General features: G+C 37.2%; 1 protein-coding gene across 2 annotated transcripts in view; it reads right to left on the bottom strand.

The window, feature by feature from the left end:
* The window catches only part of CDH18 (cadherin 18), a 268,040-nt gene that overhangs the window by 233,095 nt on the left and 14,627 nt on the right, over nt 1–20,318 (bottom strand). For both annotated transcript variants that reach the window (XM_057428840.1, XM_057428841.1), the window contains exon 2: nt 18,212–18,304. The gene's annotated coding sequence lies outside the window, so the exon portion shown is untranslated. The remainder of the gene's footprint in view (nt 1–18,211; nt 18,305–20,318) is intronic.

The following is a 20,318-nucleotide window of genomic DNA, read 5'->3' as shown; positions in this document are numbered from 1 at the left end:
TTGCAAATGTGCAGGGTACACTAGACAGTAGCTTAAGTAACAGGAGCTAAAACCCTGTAAAGCATTAATTTCAACACTGTAAGCCCAATAAGGTATTTCATAAGTAGATTCAAATGAAAATATATTTGGGTCAATGAGACATAGACATCATTCTGAAATATTGGAAAATCACACATAAATCCTAAACAGGGGCTATGATGCTATCTTACATATACATAAAAAGCATAGTCACCATAACTTTTGTTTCAGGGGCCTTAACAATGCAAAGGCCCCTAAAATACAATTTCCATCAACATATGTTCTTTTCTGTGTCACAGTACAAACATTGAAAGTGTGGCAAGTATATTAAATTATTTTCAAATGCCTTAAATACAGATGTTAAACACATTAGCAGAGTGATAATATAAAATTCACAATCATGTTTCTCCCTTGGGCACAATTCTAGCCCAGTGAGAATGGGTTCTCCCTTGAGGAAAAACCTGAGGAAACCTGAACTGCAGAGGTACAGCACAAGCTTTCTGCTGCGCTTCAAGCTGAGATTTGGGCTAAACTTCTGTGGCTATGCAGGGACCAACCCCACAGAGAACAACTCTGAGGAGTCCATCCTTTGTCCCCCACAGTGACACTGCTGTTCTAGGAGCAGAAGTATCAGACAACGAGTGGAGTCCCTCAGGGATCGGTGTTGGGACCGGTCTTGTTCAACGTCTTTGTCGCTGACATGGACAGTGGGATTGAGTGCGCCCTCAGCAAGTTTGCCGATGGCACCAAGCTGTGTGGTTCGGTTGATACGCTAGAGGGAAGGAATGCCATCCGGATGGACCTTGACATGCTTATGAGGTGGGCTGATACCAACCTCATGAAGTTTAACCATGCCAAGTGCAAGGTCCTACACCTGGGTCGGAGCAATTGCAGGCACAGCCACAGGTTGGGCAAAGAATAGATTCAAAGCAGCCCCGTGGAGAAGGACTTGGGGGTGTTGGTTGATGAGAAAATGAACATGAGCTGGCAGTGTGTGCTTGCAGCCCAGAAAGCCAACCGTATCCTGGACTGCATTAAAAGGAGCGTGAACAGCAGGTCGAAGGAGGTGATCCTGCCCATCTACTCTGCTCTCATGAGACCTTACCTGGAGTATTGTGTGCAGTTCTGGTGTCCTCAACATAAAAAGGACACGGAACTGTTGGAACAAGTCCAGAGGAGGGCCACGAGGATGATCAGGGGACTGGATCACCTCCCGTATGAAGACAGGCTGAGGAAGTTGGGGCTGTTCAGCCTGGAGAAGGGAAGGCTGTGTGGAGACCTCCTAGCAGCCTTCCAGTATCTGAAGAGGGCCTATAGGGATGCTGGAGAGGGACTCTTAATTAGAGACTGTAGTGATAGGACAAGGGGTAAGGGGTTAAAACTTAAACAGGGGAAGTTTAGGTTGGATATAAGAAGGAAATTTGTTCCTGTTAGGGTGGTGAGGCACTGGAATAGGTTGCCCAGGGAGGTTGTGAATGCTCCATCCCTGGCAGCGTTCAAGACCAGGTTGGATGAGGCTTTGGGTGATATGATTTAGCGTAAGGTGCCCCTGCCCACGGCAGGCGGGTTGGAACTAGATGATATTAAGGTCCTTTCCAACCCTAACGATTCTATGATTCTATAAGATTTCATGACTTGGCTACTCAGTACAACCCTCTTCTATTGCAGAACAAAATTTATTTGTGTGGTCTTCAACTTTGCAGCTGCAGGGTAACTTTGTATCAGGGAACAGAATATGAAATTCATAGAGCCTCAACTTATTAGGGCATCCTTCCCCTCACCAAACAGGCTAAAAAGCATATGGAGCAAAAAAACACAGGCTTCCTTCACCACTCAGTATACCAGCAAGTAACTCTACAGAGCACAGCAGAGAAAAATAAACTGAATTATTATCTGAGCTGGAATAAATTTCTTGCTCCATGTAGCAAAAGAAGGGCGGGTGCTCTTTTCAGAGCATAGCAGTGTGCTCTAGTGTGAGCTTAGTAAGTCAATTGGACCCTACTGAGACAGATTGAAGATTTCAGTTGCAATGTACCTACTACCAAGAATTCTGTTTACCTTATATTCTTCAAATACTTGTATCATGTTTGTCAAGGCTATTTAATTTAAATTATCTCTTCAGGAACCAGAACCACAATCAGCAAAAATGTGTAACTATATGGGCAGCAACAGAGTTACATAGCCACCAGCTCAGTATTTGTATATCAAAGTCACAATAAAAAGCTTAAAAATGGATTTGAACATACTACTGTTGCTACTTCTTTAGCAGGAAGAAAAATGTGCAGCAATACAGAGATTTGCTGAACAAATAAACCTGTGGAAAACTAAGTTACTGAGGTAAGCCTGATAGAAAAGGAATATATTCTGCCAAACTCCTCCTACATAAAACTCATTGTTCCCTCTGTAGCAGATGATCTCAATTGCAGAGGCTATTCAATCTTGTACACTACAGTAAGATCTTAACGCATAATGAAGAGCATTAACAGTAGGCAATATGTGGAAGTTATGAACTACAGTGTCTTTATCAAACCATCTATCTCACAGAGGAAGCTGAACAAAATCACTGCTTATATTCTGAAAAAAAACACTCTGCCTGCACAAAGTTTGTGAAAGGGATCTGGGTGTTTGGTTGATGGTAAGATTAATACAAGTCAACAATGTGTGTCGGCAGCCAAAAAGATCAACTGTATCCTGGGGTGCATTAAGCAAAGTATAGCTAACCAGCTGAAAGAAGCTATTGTCCCACTATGCTCAGCACTGGTGCAGCCTCACCTCAAGTAGTGTGTGCAGTTCAGGGCTCTACAATGTAAGAATCATTGAATAGTTAGGGTTGGAAAGGACCTTAAGATTACCTAGCTCCAACCCCCTGTCATGGGCAGGGACACCTCACACTAAACCATGTCACCCAAGGTGCTTTTCTACCTGGTCTTGAACACTGCCAGAGATGGAGCAGTCAGAGCTCCCTTGGGCAGCCCATTACAGTGCCTCATCACCCTCACAGAAGGATATAAATATATTAGAATCTGTCCAAATGAGGGCAACAAAGACAGTGAAAGGCTGAGAGGGCATGAACTATGAGGAGTGGCTGAGGGTACCAGCTTTGTTCAGATTCAGAAGAGAAGACTGAGGGGTGCCCCCATTGCTGTCTACAATTTCCTCACGAGGTAGAATGGAGATGGAGATGCTGATCTCTCTAGTGTTCGCTGGCAGGATGAGAGGGAACAGTTTAAAGCTGCATCAGGGGAAGTTCAGATTGGATATCAGGAAAAGGTTCTTCATTGACAGGGTGGTTGAGCAGTGAAACATGCTCCCCTGGAAAAGTCATGGCCCCAGGCCTGTCAAGTGTTTAAGACGCATTTGGAAAAAACTCTTTTAAGATATATGATTTGACTTTTAGGTTGCCCTGTGTGCAGTCAGGAGTTGAACTCAATGATCCTTGTGGGTCTCTTGCATCACAGGATATTCTATGATTCTGTGAAATAACTTACACTGTTAAAAAAATTATACTTCCTTTTCTAAAACACATCATGTAGTTGATAAAAAAACATGTTCTCAGGACCTTAGGTTGTTTGGGTTTCTGTTTGGGGTTTATTTTCTTCCAGATATATTTTTACTAAATACTTTTGGAAAGGATACTATTTCACATTAATAGAAAGCAAGATATTTTCAAGTGGTAGTAACTTCCCATTACAAAGAAATGCAAACCTACTTTCATATTTCACAAATAGAATATTCCTCATACGATATAGTAGGTGTGCACAGAAGGCTGAAGAGGTTATTAAGAAATATGTATTATTTAATTGATGGCAATTGTCACCCCCAAAATCCAGGCTGAAAAAAGAGGTCTTTACCTTTTAATATACTTGAAGCCTATTCTGCAATCCAGAGCTGAAAACAAAAGTTTGTAATGTTTATTTTGTTGAGGTACACAGGCATTATATGAAACACAACAGGTCAAATTAAATCTCAAAAAGTATATTACTTTTCATCTATGTTTGTTCAAGTTGCATCCATTTATTTATAAAGCAGTAGCTTTGTTATCAGAAGTCTGGCAAAACAAAATACCAGTTGAGTATGCATCTCTCAGTGTTGAAATGCATAATTCATTGCCATTTTGGATATTAAGAAACACCTCAATACAGAAATACATACAAGCAGTAAGTTTAACAGGGTGCCTGCAAAGCAGGTTTATATGAAGTGCACTTCAGAGGGAACGAACTAAAATCAGTTCATCAGCTAAACAAGGTTTGAAATCAATGCTATTACCATGGCTCCTTGATAAATACATGGTTCATTATCACTTTATTCATTTGCTGGTTTACACTAGTGATAAGAGTCTAGCTGATCCATGATCTAGCATGTCTTTGGCTACAGAAATAATCTTGGTTTTAATAAAAACTCCCTGAATAACCAAGGTTGATATTGTTTGGTTATAATCATCCAACAATAGCTGTTGAAGCAATATTCTCAGATGCTAAGATCTTTTACCAGACGATTTGCGGGGTTTAAATTGTTCGTTTACCAACATGTACAGTTCAGGGTTAGAAAAGAAAGCAGGCAACTGTTCCATTTCTATTGAGACTGAAGTGTTATCATTTTGCAGAGGTCTAGCTGGAGATATTCCATTAGCATTCTAATGAAAACAACTATCAAAATGTAGAAGTAAAATATACAGTCACAAAGTTCTTTTTTATTCAAGGTTTTCTCTTCCCTTGAAAACACAGACCACTTATGATCAAAACCAGAAGTTACTGTTGTCAACTACAGTAAAATGAAAAATGGAAAAGTTTCCAGACACACACACAGAATATGCATCATGCTGACCTTCTAGCTTACAGCAAGTAACTAGCTTATTGAAAGTAGCTACAGCACAATCATCAGGCATGGGCCATTCCCTGAGAAGTTTAAATTTTCACAATAGAGTTTCCTGGTTATGTAATTTAAGAACAGAATTAATAAATAATCATGAAAATTTACAGTAGACAGGAACCTTTCAAATTCCTCCACTAGGGAGGAAGACAAAGTAAAAGAAAAAAAAAAAACCAGCGTTAATCTTGGTTAGGTCATGTAAATGAAATGGCATAAAATGAGAGTGGTGAAAGGTTCTTAACGTCTAAATGATCTAGGTCCTTAACTCATGTTTTCAAAAGACAAATAGCATGATCTTAATCACTATAAATTACCATTTGAAAGCTTCAAGGTTTTTCAATGTCTGATATTCTTCACTGTAAGAACAAATTTGTATTATTGCCTTGCAATTTTTTTTTTTTTTTCACTGAAATAATCCTAAATCAATGTCCTTTACAGGACAAAGTTCCAGTTCTTTGAATCAGGATTTCTTCTACTTTCACTAATACCTGTGTTCATACATCGAAAAAATAAGTAAATCCACTCCCTACACATACGCACACAAAAGCTATTAAGTTTTCATCTATATGCAGAAAGAGTTTGTTGTTGAAGCTTCTTTAACTAGTCTTTCTTCACCTGGCAATCAGTCTGTGAACAACAATCCCATAGTGTGCAGAGTTCATCTTCTGCTCAAGCACTACTTCAGTGTTGAACAAACTACTTTTTAAACTAAAGCACCTGCAAGTTCTGGGTCACCCACATTCAGGAAATGGCTATCAGACTTTCATTTTGGTGGTGGCATATTGCTATGCATGTGAAGTGATTCTTGCCTATATAAATACAGAATAATTATAATCACCTTACTGAACAAAAATTGTAGATCCATGACCTTTTGTTTCTACCTAAGAAAATAACACTCACATTATTTTTTAAGGAATACCTCCAAAAATAATGTATTATAAATATGTATTTGACAGTAAACTGGTGTTTCACATAATGAAAATAATGTTTTTCTAACAATATTTTCCGTAAGTTTCTAAAATTATTTTAACAGTCCATAAATTGTCATCCTTCTGATAGTTTATTTCTCCTATACCCACATTCCTGAGTATCACTCCCTTTACCTGATTGATGTCAAAGATTAAAGCAATACTACTCTCTCCGAATTTTGAGATTTTTTTTCTACAGTTAAAGCATATATTGTTACTGCAACACCCCTAGAAACACCAGCTCACATGTAACTATATCATTTAAAAAATTAAAAAATCAAAATAACTCCAGTAATTTCCTGACTGTGGGATATTTAGTAGAAGGTGTTATCACACAGCAGTCTTTCCCCCTAGAAACAGTACTTATTTTTGTAAAATTTACAGGAAACTTTAAATCTTTGAGACTTCTAACCATCTGTGGAACTTGGCAAGAACTAGCCAATGGTTTAAAAAGTTGTTAGCAGTGGAGGAGGGCAGGATAACAGATACACATACACACACAGACAGTATGTATTATTAGATGAGTTCCTTTTCCTTTAGATGGTGAAGTAGTGTACTAATGTAAAAGATATTTAAATATACATCCCAGATTGTCTTTACTCCATCTAAAATTTAAGATTTAGCTAATTGGGATGGAATTCAGAATATGGCATTCATACCATATGAATGCTGAACACATAACTCAGCTTTAGAGTATTAGATCTAAAACATGAGAAACATGAGAAAGAGTGTCCTTCTGCTTATATCTACATATAAGATGGTTTTTTCTATTTTGGAATTTACTGAAAGAAAATCTATGTGATTTCTTCATAATTTAAACATGAATACAAAATTAAATTTCTGAAGAAATGTGGCCCAACTTCTGCCATTCCATACTCAGAATTTTCACTGGGCAGAATATGTCAGTAATCGTGTATCTGTTTAAATGGCACTGTGTCCAAAATCAATCTGAAGATCCATCAGCCTTTTCTACAAAGAGACTAGAAATATACATAAAATTACACTAGGATACAATCTGTATTTTGGCTACAATTACTTTTTATTGACGTATAATTTTTTTTGGACATAATTCATAATAGACATGCAAAATTTTCAGGAAATCAAACCACTGCTAACACATATGGTCTAAATCAGGTGTGTTGTCCCTCCTTCTGGAGGAAACTCAAAGATTATAGAAGGAATGCAACTATTAATTTATCTCAGGTCAGGTATAAACCAACCATCAGTACAAGATTCTTACAGAAGAAATTACTGCAAATAAGATATCCATAATCACACCGGCTAAATCGTAATTAAGATCAGGTCTTTTGAATTCATTCCCTTTCCTGATAAAATGCCCTTTTGTGTACAGCTAAATACTATCTGAGCTTTATATGTGGCAAAATGGTTGGAATATCACTAAACACAGTGATACTCAATGAGGACTGAAGATCACTAGGACCTAGAACAGTCTGTTAACTATTCAGTAAAAGGTCTGATCATGATCTTTATTATGCACAAGCTGCTTCTATTAAGCAACATTCAGGTGTCTAGGAAACACATATTCAAGCCCTTGCCAAGAAACAGATTCCACTGGTAGAAGAAACACTAGCTGAAATTGTATTTTGATACCACAAAATAGTTGAAAAACTGATACTATTATCTGATTCACTTTGTTCGTTAGACAGTACAGACCCCATAAATTTTATATAGGTCTGTGAACAAATAGTACACAATATTTTAAGTTATAATTATCCACTGGATATTAGAAATTTCTCCATTCCATGCAATTCAATTGGTTGAATAATGTTGTCTCCTTTCATGGTCAGGACTCCCAAAAAATTCATTATAATATGCAAAGAAAAACACTATTTTTCTTTAATTTCCAGGACAAATTTAAGATCACAATGTAAAGGGATTACCATTTTGCTGTTTCTTGGGAGTACCATACAGAAACATATAGGTGCATGTATCACAGTGTTACTGACAGCACCTTTTTTTACTAAGAAAGCTAACATAATAATATAAATGAAATAATTTTAAAACTATGAAGGACTACAGGACTTTCCTTATGTAAGATGTTCCACAATTCAAAAGTATATGAAGATGTACAATTGAGTGACCTGGTATGCCAAAAAAATTAGCATTGACATAGTAAAAAAAGAAAGGAAGAGGAACAACCCATGTTATATGGTCCACCAGACACAGTCCAACAGTTCAGGTGCATAACCACAATACAGCCTTTTCATAAACTGCTTTAGTCTCATAACACTTTTTATGAGCTACGGAAAAAGGAAAGCAGTGTTATAAAATAAAAAGTTTTTAGAAGGTGTCAGGATATGCCTAGCCTTTAAAATTTCTCAAAATAAAGATGTTAGACCCCCAGATTCTGTAGGGAGTTTAGGTAGCAATATTTGTTAGGAATAGTGGTTTTAATTAGTATTTGGAAAGGAGATTAAACCTTTCCCTTTCAAATGCCATTTCAACCATATTTTCTATCTGATTTCAGTAAGACAATGTTCTCTGGAATAAACTTGGTACAGGGTCATATCAAAACTTGCAGAAATAGTAACTACTGCAGAGTGCATTTAATAATTAGCATACTCCTAACACCGTAAATGATTTCAAGTTTACTCTTTCATCTTCTCTGTCTGAAAACTGACATAATTTGCAAACCTCATCTGCCAGAGAGACTCTATGCATCTCTTTGCATACAGCAGTACTGTCATGATCACAAGCTTTTGTGTTCATGACAATATCAGTAAAGTCTGTGTGACAAGTAACAGGATATTTCATAGGAAAAGTCTTGAGAATCACTTCCTAGATCTAATGACTAATAGGACACAACATGAAGCCCTTTTAAAAGCGTAATGGACAAGATGAATGAAGAAAGGTAAAATGACTTTGAAAAGTCATAAACTGTTTTTGTTAAGATATACTCTGCTCCTTGGTAGTAGTGCAGTACTAAACAGTAGTATAGTCTCCACATCCAATACAAACTCAGTATCTTTTCATAACACACCATTTTTTTCCCAAATAAGAACTGATAGGATCAGAGGAAATGGCCTCAAGTTGTGCCAGGGGAAGCTTAGATTTGGATATTAGGAAAAAAATTCTTCACCAGTTGTAATTGTTTACATTATAATTGTTACAATTGCAGTGTTTAAAGTAGCCCCAGCAGAAAAGATTAAACCCCATAAATTCACACCCCTGTCACTGCTATATCACAATGTTGTCAGTGATGCTGAGGGAGGGGATCCTTCCTCTCTACTCAGTAAAGTGATGTGCCCAATTCTGGGCTCCCCAGTACAAAAGAGATATGGACATACTGGAGAGAGTCCAATGAATGGCCAGGAATAGATGGTTAAGTGCATTTTTCCAATGAGGAAAGTCTGAGAGAACTGGAACTGTTCAGGCTGGAGAAGAAAAGGCTCAATGGGGGTTTTATCAATGTGTGCAAGTACCTGAAGGGAGAGACTGAGTAAGAAGAAACCAGGCTCTTCTCAGTGGTACCCAGTGACAGCACAAGAGGAAACAGTCACAAATTGAAACACAGGAAATTCCAAATGAACAGGAGAAAATACGTCTTTACTAGTAGTCAAGTTGTCCAGCAAGGTTGTAAAGTCTTCATCTGTGGAAATCTTCAACATTCAACTGGACATGTTCCTGGGCAACCTGCTGTAGCTGACCATGCCTGAGCAGGGATCAGACTATTACAATCTCAAGAGGTCCTTTCCAACCCACACAATTCTGTAACTTTTTAATATTTAAAAGGTCTTATACCAAATATATATAAAGGTATTTCTAGTCAGCCACACGTGATTATATTTAAATAGCAAATTACTATAAAGAACTAAGACACAGCAATTCCAACAAAGACTTTTTATTTTAATTCTATCAGTGCAATACCGAGCCCCATGCATTATCCTAACAATAGCCTGAAGACAGTAGCATAAAGCAAATTATATATGAAAGACAGTATAATTGTCCATAAAGTAAAATATTAGAAAAACGCAAATGTTCAGTTTGGTCAGTTTACTACCTGCCTGTGACCATACTGATGCAAGAGCTTATGAATACAAGTTTTTATGCTGTGTTTGGATTTTCTTCTCTCTGTACTACATCTCTACAAGGTTCTAAACAATAATAGTCCAATGTTTAGGTACATGCAATACAGCAAAAGAGAAAAAAAAATCTTAAAATTTCTTCAGAAGTTTCTACAGAAGTTATGTCAGAAGTATTTCAAACCTCACAGATAAGGTTTCAGAAGTGTATTTCTGCACAATACTTAACTGCCCCACAGATAAAGAAAACATGAACGACTCCTCACAGTGAACTCTAGGTAATTACTTAGCCTGTGCCTTTGGTGTAATTAGCCTGCTAGACATTATGGAGCAGTTGCACTGAGACTAACGAATACTGTCCCAGCCAAATAGGAAAGAAATAATCATTCTGATCACCCTGATTCTTCACAGGAAAAACATTCCTGAGGAAAACTAAAGGCTTCAGACTCAAGGAACCTGCAAGTTTGAGAGTTTGTCTTATAAATTTCCCCTGTATTATCCCAGCTCCTAGATTTCATGCTCACACGTGCCGCTCTTCTACTTCTCTAGAGAAAGACTTAGATTTCATTTTTATAAGGTGACTATAAAGTCTGATGTATAACTCGGGCACTAAGGGCAATTCATGCAACAAAAGACGTCAATATGTCAAATAAAATGGATGACCAATGAAGACAATGATAATTGTGGCTGGATATGTTTTAGATATTTTATGACTAAACAAACATTATTTTTAGTATGTCTTTCTAAATCAACATCTCCATATATGAAATTCCATGCAGTTGCTGACATAATCTAACACTGAGTTATTACCATACCAAGCAAAAAGAGCCAAGAGGTTCAGAAGTCACTTAGAATCATAGAATAGAATCATAGAACAGTTAGGGTTGGAAAGGACCTTAAGATCATTTAGTTCCAACCCCCCTGCCATGGGCAGGGACACCTCACACTAAACCATACCACCCAAGGCTTCGTCCAGCCTGGTCTTGAACACTGCCAGGGATGGAGCATTCACAGCCTCCCTGGGCAACACATTCCAGTGCCTCACCACCCTCACAGTAAAGAACTTCCTCCTTATACCTAACCTAAACTTCCCCTCTTTAAGTTTTAACCCGTTACCCCTTGTCCTTTCATTAAAATCCCTAATGAGGAGTCCATCCCCAGCATCCCTATAGGCCCCCTTCAGATACTGGAAGGCTGCTAGGAGGTCTCCATGCAGCCTTCTCCAGGCTGAACAGCCCCAACTTTCTCAGCCTATCTTCATACAGGAGGTGCTCCAGTCCCCTGGTCATCCTTGTGGCCCTCCTCTGGACTTGTTCCAACAGTTCCATGTCCTTTTTATGTTAAGGACACCAGAACTGCACACAATACTCCAGGTGAGGTCTCACAAGAGCAGAGTAGAGGGGCAGGATCACCTCCTTCGACCTGCTGGTCAAGCTCCTTTTGATGCAGCCCAGGATACGGTTGGCTTTCTGGGCTGTAAGCGCACACTGCTGGCTCGTGTTCATTTTCTCATCGATCAACACCCCCAAGTCCTTCTCAGAAAACACTTCAAGTTTCCATGAAAATTTTATACTGTTGAACTGGATAAATCCACACATCCCATACATTTCTGATCATAGAATCACAGAATGGTTTGGGTTGGAAGGGACCTCAGAAGATCACCCAGTTTCACCCCCTCTGCCATGGGCCGGGACACCTTCTACTAGACCAGGTTGCTCAAAGCCGTATCAAACCTAGCCTTGAGCACTGCCAGGGATGGGGCAGCCATAACTTCTCTAGGCAACCTGTCAGTATCTCACCAGCCTCATAGTGAAGAATTTCTTCCTGATGTCTAATCTAAATCTCCCCTCTTTCAGTTTAAAGACATTCCCCCTTGTCCTGTCACTACACACCCTTGTAAAATGTCCATTTCCAGATTTCTTGTAGTCCCCCTTAGGTACTGGAAGGCTGCTATAAGGTTTCTCTGGAGCCTTCTCTTCTTCAGGCTGAACAACCCAAATTCAGCCTGTCTTCATGAATATACTGATGTTCAATTACACCTTTACTAGACAGGAGGGACAAGAAAATTCAACATCATTGTCACGACTAACATTTTAAGCATGTGAATCTATAATAAAAGCCATACATTACTACAGTTTTAGTATAAAGCCACTTCAAAGCTAACCAGTTTTTCCTTGTTTGGAGGAAAAAAAGTGAATCAAGTACAACAGAAAACTTCCTTAAGTTACTACTTATAGGCATACTTGCATAAATGAACATGTGCTGAATTATTGGAGTAGTACAAGTTATGTGCTTATTTTCTCTCCTTTCATGTGTACAGAAACCCTGTATCTCAGACACCCTTTTGTGGTAAAAACAGATAAAGGATGACATGGAATGTCAACACCTTTCCATATGGTATTTACCAGAAAAAGTTATGCTTTATATATATGGAAAATATATCACTTATACATAAATTAAATCATTCTTTAGCACCAGCAATCACTGGGGCTGAGAAAAATTTATGCACTTTACAGGTCTGCCATCCTAATCAGCAAAAGATCTTGCTGACAACTTGTAAGGTAACTAGACAATGAAGAGAATACAAATTGTATTAAAAAAGAAGAGATTTAAGGCAAATTAAAATGAGCTTCAGAAGCCAAAATATATAAACAAACATATAGTGGTTAACAGAGATGACTCTGAATGTTGGATACATGAGTGCATCACTTAGAACAAAGTGGCCTCAAAGTACAAAATTCAAATCTTAGTTTGTACATTAAAATGTACTTTTTTTACTGTGATATGAATAAAAAATGTAACAAGATCTAACAGTTCCAGCACACAGGAAATCTAAACCAAAAAATATATTATTTGCAGTTTTTAAAAAGCACAGGTTTTACATATATGAACACATCATTACACTTTCAAGATGTAGTCAACTGTGAATCTGGTATGTATTTTAAAGGTTAGGTAACAATGTACTAGCAAACCATGTAAGTAATTAAAAGGCAACAGATTGAATTTAGGTAGACATACTTTCCAAAAGTCAACTAGTAGATCATCTTATCTCACTACTCATCAAAAATGAGGACAATTTGCAATTTCAAATGCACTTTTAGATGTACAGTATGCAATCCAAAAGAACCTATTTATGATTTACATTCAAGCAGACAGATACAAAACATCATAAACCATGGTAATTCACAGGAGTATGTATTACACATCAGAGTAACTTAATTATGTGAATGTTGACCAGTTTTCTTTCCGCATTCTGTTCATTTACGTGATGGAATAAATCCATACAATGAACAAACATTGCATAAGATCACAAAATTGTTGGCATATGCCACCGAATTGCATCACAGGAGCATGACACCAACAGCTAAGACTGTTATGCTAGGGGTCTGCTGCTTATCACTCAGGCTTATTTGAAATACAGTTGTCTTTATATCCATCAGTTGTTTCCTTCCTTTCATAAAATGGATATGAGACAAGAATGTCCACAGCCAACATCATTCATAAGTGTACCTTATGAAGCCATAAGCTAAGATCTATTTCCTATATAACTACAAAATAAAATAAGATCTATTTAGTATATAACTACAAAATAAAATACACTTCTCACTTGCAAATCAAGGCTTTGCATTCTACAATATTAGGTGAAATCCTTTGTTTAGAAATTCTAATTCATTTAGAATGAAAATGACCTTTATTTACTATTTTAATGAGAAAATTTGTAAATCTTAAAAACAGTGGTGGGTGCTAATTACTTGAAAATATAATTTGAAGACCTTTGAAAAAAAATAATTACACACCTCAGCTAATTCTCCTAGTTCTAGATTTTCTCTACAAGTTTAGTAACCATGCATTGATCTGAACAACCAGTACTATAAAGGAGAAGATTTTTGAAGAATTATCCTTACAATAGTTAAATATGTAATCAGGTAATTTACTATAAATATGAAATAGTCATTCCTTTCAATTTTTTTTTTAAACCATAAAGAGGTGGTTTTTTGGTTTTCTGCTTTTCTGGTTGGTTGGTTTTTGGTTGGTTGGTTGTTTTTTTGTAACTTTTGTTTGGTTTTTTTTTTTCAGTACAAGTGTTTCATAGAGTTACCAGGAAGTAAATTGTACATTGCTTTTTTCCCCTGGCAAAGCTTGCTGAAGACCTTAGGACTAAAGCCTTAGTCATAAGGTCTACTGTAACTAAAATACTACAATGTCAGGCCAAAAGTATATTCCCTGCAACATAGGTTACTTTTGCAGTTATGATTAAAACAAATTAAACCAAATATATATATATACACCACTGCCAAATCCTGAGATAATTACTGAGTTTCAAGTGCTTCCAAAATAATTCTTTGATGTTTTAAACTACTGTTTTGCAGAAGTGAGTACACACTGAGGTTCATTATCCTCCCTTTCTTTCTTTGATTACTGAGTTCCTGTTACTGATACAGTAAATACATATTAGATTGATGACCTAAACAGTAAATGTTTTCTAGGTTATTAGTTAATTTCAGATTTTGAGACACTTCTCTTTTTTGCTCCTCACATACTATCAGATTTCAGGAATTTGGGGAGTCTGTTTTTCCTTCAGTGCTAGCCTTAATCAAGACATCTGGTTGGGTTTATTTTTCATAGTATACTGCTTCCCAGGAATATCAAAATGCACCCAGTACAACCTAAGTCCAAGTAGAATGATTAACATTCCTCTTTCTTGCTCACTTTGACCAAAAAAAAAAAAAAAAAAAGAAACAGGAATCTGATATTTTTTTAAGCATTAAAAGCTTCTAAAGAAATGTAAAAACCTCTTTCTATGTCCTGAATATTCCCTCATGTTGTTCAGTAGTTTGCACATATGTAAGCATCCTCTTAATGATTACTGGAAGACTTCTTTTCCTCTGTTAATGTTTTCATACAGGCTCTGAAACCAAGTCTACAACAAGCCTTTTACCTTTGAAAACTCTTGACAGCCTGCTAGAAATCCCTGCTTGTGGTAGCCTACAATCCCAAGCCAAGCCGACACAATCAGCATATCCAGATTCTTCTTCTGATTTTGCTTGTTTAAATAAAATGGAAACAAAATGAAACAGACTAAAAAACCCAGCAACATTAAAAGTAATCATAAACAGTGCACTTGTGAAAGAAAAAGTGCTTACTCTGTTTACAACAAGGCTAAACCTGAACTATAGCTGCTGACTTGCTTTAGGCTCTTGCTGTGTCATTGGTTGCATTTCTCAGACAAAACCTTGTCATTGTAGAGCACTGCCAGCTTTCACAGCCAAATTATATTTTGGAGATGATAGGCCCAACAGACCTAATTTTTTTCTCTTTCACTTATGTACTCTTGAAAATAACTTTTAACCTATCCAGAAGACATTTTTGACATCTTGACATTTTTACTCTTTGGCATTACTTTAAGCGTTGTTTCACCATTTGAGATAATTCTTTGTTAGACAAGGTTAACCTACAACAGTAATCATCCATTTCAGGATCTGTGATAACAGAAAAGGAAAAAATAAAAACCTTTCTTCTAAAGACATAACAACAAAAAGATCTCCCTGGGAAAAAAAAGTCAACGATTTTTACAAAACTATTTTTCCACAGCTTTAGCTGCTAAACCACCTACAGCCAAAGAACTATCCATCTGAGAAGAAAATATGACCTTTCACTCCATGTGTCTTTGTGGATACTTGTAGAGATCTAACAACTGAACCTTCCCATACCATGTCAATATGTCACAAATACTGTAAGAAAAGAAACTACAAGATTGAGTCTTAGCTGATCTTTCAGCCTTTGTCACCTATTCACTAGCAGGTTACCCAGTTCTGAGTCTCTGCAGGATTATCTGGATGCCCAGCATTACAGACCAAGTTGTCTCATCACTGGAACAGAATTAGTCACACTACATAAAGTTAAGAATCTGTGAAAGTAGAAATCGATGGCTATATCTTCCTCCCTTTACACTAGACAAGCATGGTCAGTAACCATTCTGAGATTTTATTATAAAAGTTCTGTTAGGAAACTTAACTTCATCTCTATATTAAATTTTCTGTGATTACTGTGACTGCAAAATACTTGTGTTCTAAAGAACTGTCAACTAAGAGGAAAAATAAGCAGTGCTGTAGCTAGCTAAGGCACAAAAGCAATTTGATCCAGGAAAGAAATCTTCTGTGATTTTATCAGCTCCAAACAGTTCCCGATATCTACTGGCAAAATAAATGGAAGTGGAACAGTCTCTCAAAGTGCACTATGTAGGCCATAACCTTTTTCCACACCCTTAATAACTAGGCTGGTACACCTATCTACAAAACCACCTCTATTTCATTGTTTAATGAGTCAACTCTAGTCCCATTAGAAAGTGGAAATTATGTATACAAACTTAATACTCCTGTAAAAATCTACAGAAAATCACTAAATTATAAATGTAATTTAAAAGGTGTCCTGTTATTATTAAAAAATAATAATATGATATGGTATAAACAGTGCAGTGCCTGTGCCTTTCCACATATATATTTTAGGGCTTTCTGCCAGAAGGTAAGCCTTCACAGGCACAAGTAGCCACACAGATACATAGAAACATACATGCACCTCGATCAAATCTTCTTGAGTAAATCTGCATTGAGTAAATCTGCACTTCATTTGTCATCTGTATGGCAAAGAACATTCAACCATATTGACTCTACCGTACTATTGGAAACAGCCATGATCAATGAATGCCTCAAAACTCCCAGGATAACATTTGGCTAGAAGTTTTTTTGAGAAGAGAAAAATAAAATTGTTAGACTCAATGACCATTACATCAGCTGCACTACCTGCAGGCCCAATCATGACTTTTGCCAATCATGACAGCAATGATTTAGACCTTCCAGTACTAGGAAATACTTGAAAGGATTAAAAAAATTGCCAAGAAAGATTTCTGCACATATTCACAAGCTATTTCTCAGTTACACTCTATGCAATATTTTCACTTTCACTGATAATCCATTAGGCATTAATCAGCAAAATTTCGGGCTTAGTATCTTCAGAGTTAATTTTACTGAGTCCTGCTCATTAAGCAGGGTTAATTTTCCAATTCTCTAAGTTGAAATTGAACATTTAAAATAAAAAATAAGGCATACTAAGGCATCCCTGCCCACTTGCTCCCCAGATAAAAATATAACCTTATGAGGAGGAAAGCTTACATTTGGGGCCAATCACAGCAAGACAAGAAGAAAAAAAAAAAAGTCTAGAAAAAACTATTTTTATCATAAAATCTATGACATATTTTGCTAGTTTTCCACCCATCTTTTCACACTTCTAAAACTACACAGTTGTTACTAGATATCTTTCTGGCTGACAGGGAGTTAAGTGAAAAATTTATCATATGCGACCTGCCCCAGTTGCTTATTGACATCTTTCTTCTCTGTATGATGCTGCCTCCTCAAATCTGCTAGCTTAACTGTATGCTTAACTGGTGCTAGTCAAAACGTTCAGTATCAAATTAAACTTTGGGTTTAGATGCAGATTATTTGACACAAACAAGTTAAGGAGAGGCCACAGATTCATTTCTACCATCAGACAGGAGGATAAAATAACTTCTGACAGGATGTGGTAAAGAGCAGACAAGGTAGGCTTAGAGCTGTAATCTTTCCACCAAGATCAGGGGCAACCAAGACAGCATTTCAGACCACAGATTTAAAGTTTTGAAGGACAGGTGAGAGGAAAAAAGTGCTGGAATATCACAGACACAATGGTAAACTATTAGAGATTGGCAATGGCTTTAAGAAAAATGTCTTATAGAACTAAAAATAGAGAACAAAACTCTTCAGTTTTCTGTACTACCTTAAGTTTACGGAATATCCAAAACCAGTAAAAATATTAAACCAGAAGGATTCTCACAGGGAAGGTGGCAGCAGTTAATAAAAAATTATATTCTTACAAGATAAGACTTATTCCAGAACTGGCCACATTCATACAAGGGAATAGCTGACATGAAGCTCTTACTGAACACAGCAGCCTTTAAAATTTACTATGCAACTGAGAGAAGGGCCTCTTAAAGAGACAGTCCAGATACTTTTACTTTTGGGGCTTCCCAATTCTTCCCCTTCCTTAGTCATCTTACAGCCATAACAGCCAGCTCCAGAGCCTGTGAGCTGGGTACATGTAAAGCCTGTCCGTAAGAGCCCATTTGCTTCCAGGTCACATAGACCCAGTGGTCAAAGTCAGGCAGTGATTCAGCACCTCTGGATGACTAACCAAGACCAATCATTAAATGCAAGTAAATGTTGCCTGCTACACAAGCTAAAAATTGTTCTATTGCAAAGAGTAAGGAAACCATGAATTCACCTTCTTGGTGTCCAGATCCCTGCTCTAGCTAGAAGGCTATGCTTCTCTTAGCTTACTTCAAATAAAATTCATTCTCTGCTCATTTCACAACACCTAGAAGTGAAAAAGAAGATCTTATTGAGGGAGCACGGGAAATATTCATTTAAATTAGTCCCTTTTCAGTAACTGGATTAGGAGGTGTATGTAAGCCTATTTTTGTACAGGAGATCATAAATTTCAGATGCAAGTATCAAGGGCACCTGCTAGGCAATGTTGCTGCAATGCTAACTTGGCATCCTTAACCTTTCAAATTATAAAAAAGAAAAGACAGGTAGTCACTAATAAACACCAGAGAGATGCTGTATTTTCTTTCTCCACAGTCAGCAATCTGTAATAAACTCAAACATGACAACCTGCTTCCACAGAAAAGAAAGAAAAGGTAAGAGTGAAACAGCTACTTTCATAATTTCTGTTGGTACAGAACATGCTCTAATTCAATTTCTATGCTAGGAAGAGAAATTCTGAATTACTGTTTCTCATTCTAAAGAAGCACAACAAAAATTAGAGGTTTCTAGGAGATACTGCAACAGCAGAAATGATACAGTATTCCTGCCACTTCTAAGAAATAGAAACATTTTATTATTTTGAAGCTGCTGACCAGAGCTGGCAGTTGAACTCAATTACAATTCCATCAGGTGCCAGCTGATACATTCAGTAGTGCTTGAGAGAAGATGAAATACAGTATTCCATGCAAATCATAACAGCAAGTAATCTCAGAAACATGATACCGAGCCATTCCTCGCCTAAGAATGGGTTTCATGTTACACATAAAGGAAATTTAAAACATTAAAACTAAAAGATGAAATCAACTTAGCGAAATAATTCAAAAATACTTTTGTTTTAAAAACACATTCCCACAGAACTTAAAGCAGACAAACATATAATGTGGTATTGTTCTTTTTGAAAAAGATCATAAATAATGAAAAAGATGGCATCTTGGTTAATGCAATGTTCACGCTGTTTTTTGCATCCATCTGCAAAAGACTTATTTTTCACCAGGCTGGTTAGCATATGCTGGGGGAAGATAATATTGAGGTCATTTGAGATTTCTCCAAAGGCTGCACAATGCACTACACATGTAGCATTTACTTAGGATTATCAAATGCAGCTGCATGGTAAATTAGGAAAAATACCAAACGCACAAAGGTGAAGCAGCAGATTCCAGTCCTTCAGGACAGCTGGTGCTCCCTTTTGCTGAATGCAGTTAGGCCCCAAAACATTGAGAAAAGCACTAGAGATCAGTGGGTTTTGCCAGGCCGCTTTTTCTCATCATTATTTTCTACAATGCTGTTGTCCATCTCAGTCATTTTGCTTCAGGGCTTCAGCTTCATTCCCTCAGATGCTACTCCAGCACCAAACAAATCTATGACCCTTCTGGTAATCAGACTTTATTTTCTGTATCTTACCCTAAGATGACATAAACATTTTGTTTCACCTTTGCAGGTTCATCTTCTCCTTTGGTCTTCAAGACATCAAACTCTGTAAATCAGTTCTGTTCTTGTCATTATAACAAGCAAGCTCTACTAATCTACTTCCCCATTCACTAATGTTCTTACCTTTCCACAGATACTGTTAACTGTCTACAAAAAAAAAACCAAACCTGTTTCAGGAAGAAGGGGGCTCGGCATCATAATCAGTGCAGGTAAAAATGTATCTTCAAGAAGTCTATCAACTTCTGGCTGGAAAGGGACTTTTTACAAGGGCATGTAGTGACAGGACAAGGAGCAATGGCTTGAAGCTAAAAGACTACAGATTTAAGTTAGATATTAGGAAGAAATTTTTCACTAAAGAGGTGGTAAGACACTGGAACACTGCCATGAGAAGCTGTGGACGCTCCATCCCTGGAACTGTTAGAGGCCAGGTTAGATGGGGCTTTGAGCAACCTTGTCTAGTGGAAGGTGTCCCTGCCCATTTCAGGGGGATTGGAACTAGATAGCTTTAAGGTTCCTTTCCAACCCAAACCATTCCACGAAATGGGACTGAAGACTGGACAATAAAAGCAAAAATATAGGTTGAAGGAAACTTTTGGAGATCATCTAGTCCAAACTCCTCCTCAAGGCAGGGCTAA

Source organism: Pezoporus wallicus, unplaced genomic scaffold, assembly GCF_028554395.1.
Source record: "Pezoporus wallicus isolate ANWC-B61680 ecotype Strahan unplaced genomic scaffold, APGP_CSIRO_Pwel_v1 contig_6658, whole genome shotgun sequence".
Classification (NCBI taxonomy): domain Eukaryota; kingdom Metazoa; phylum Chordata; class Aves; order Psittaciformes; family Psittacidae; genus Pezoporus; species Pezoporus wallicus.
Note: the sequence above shows the minus strand (reverse complement) of the source record. Positions and strands in the feature narration are given on the sequence as shown.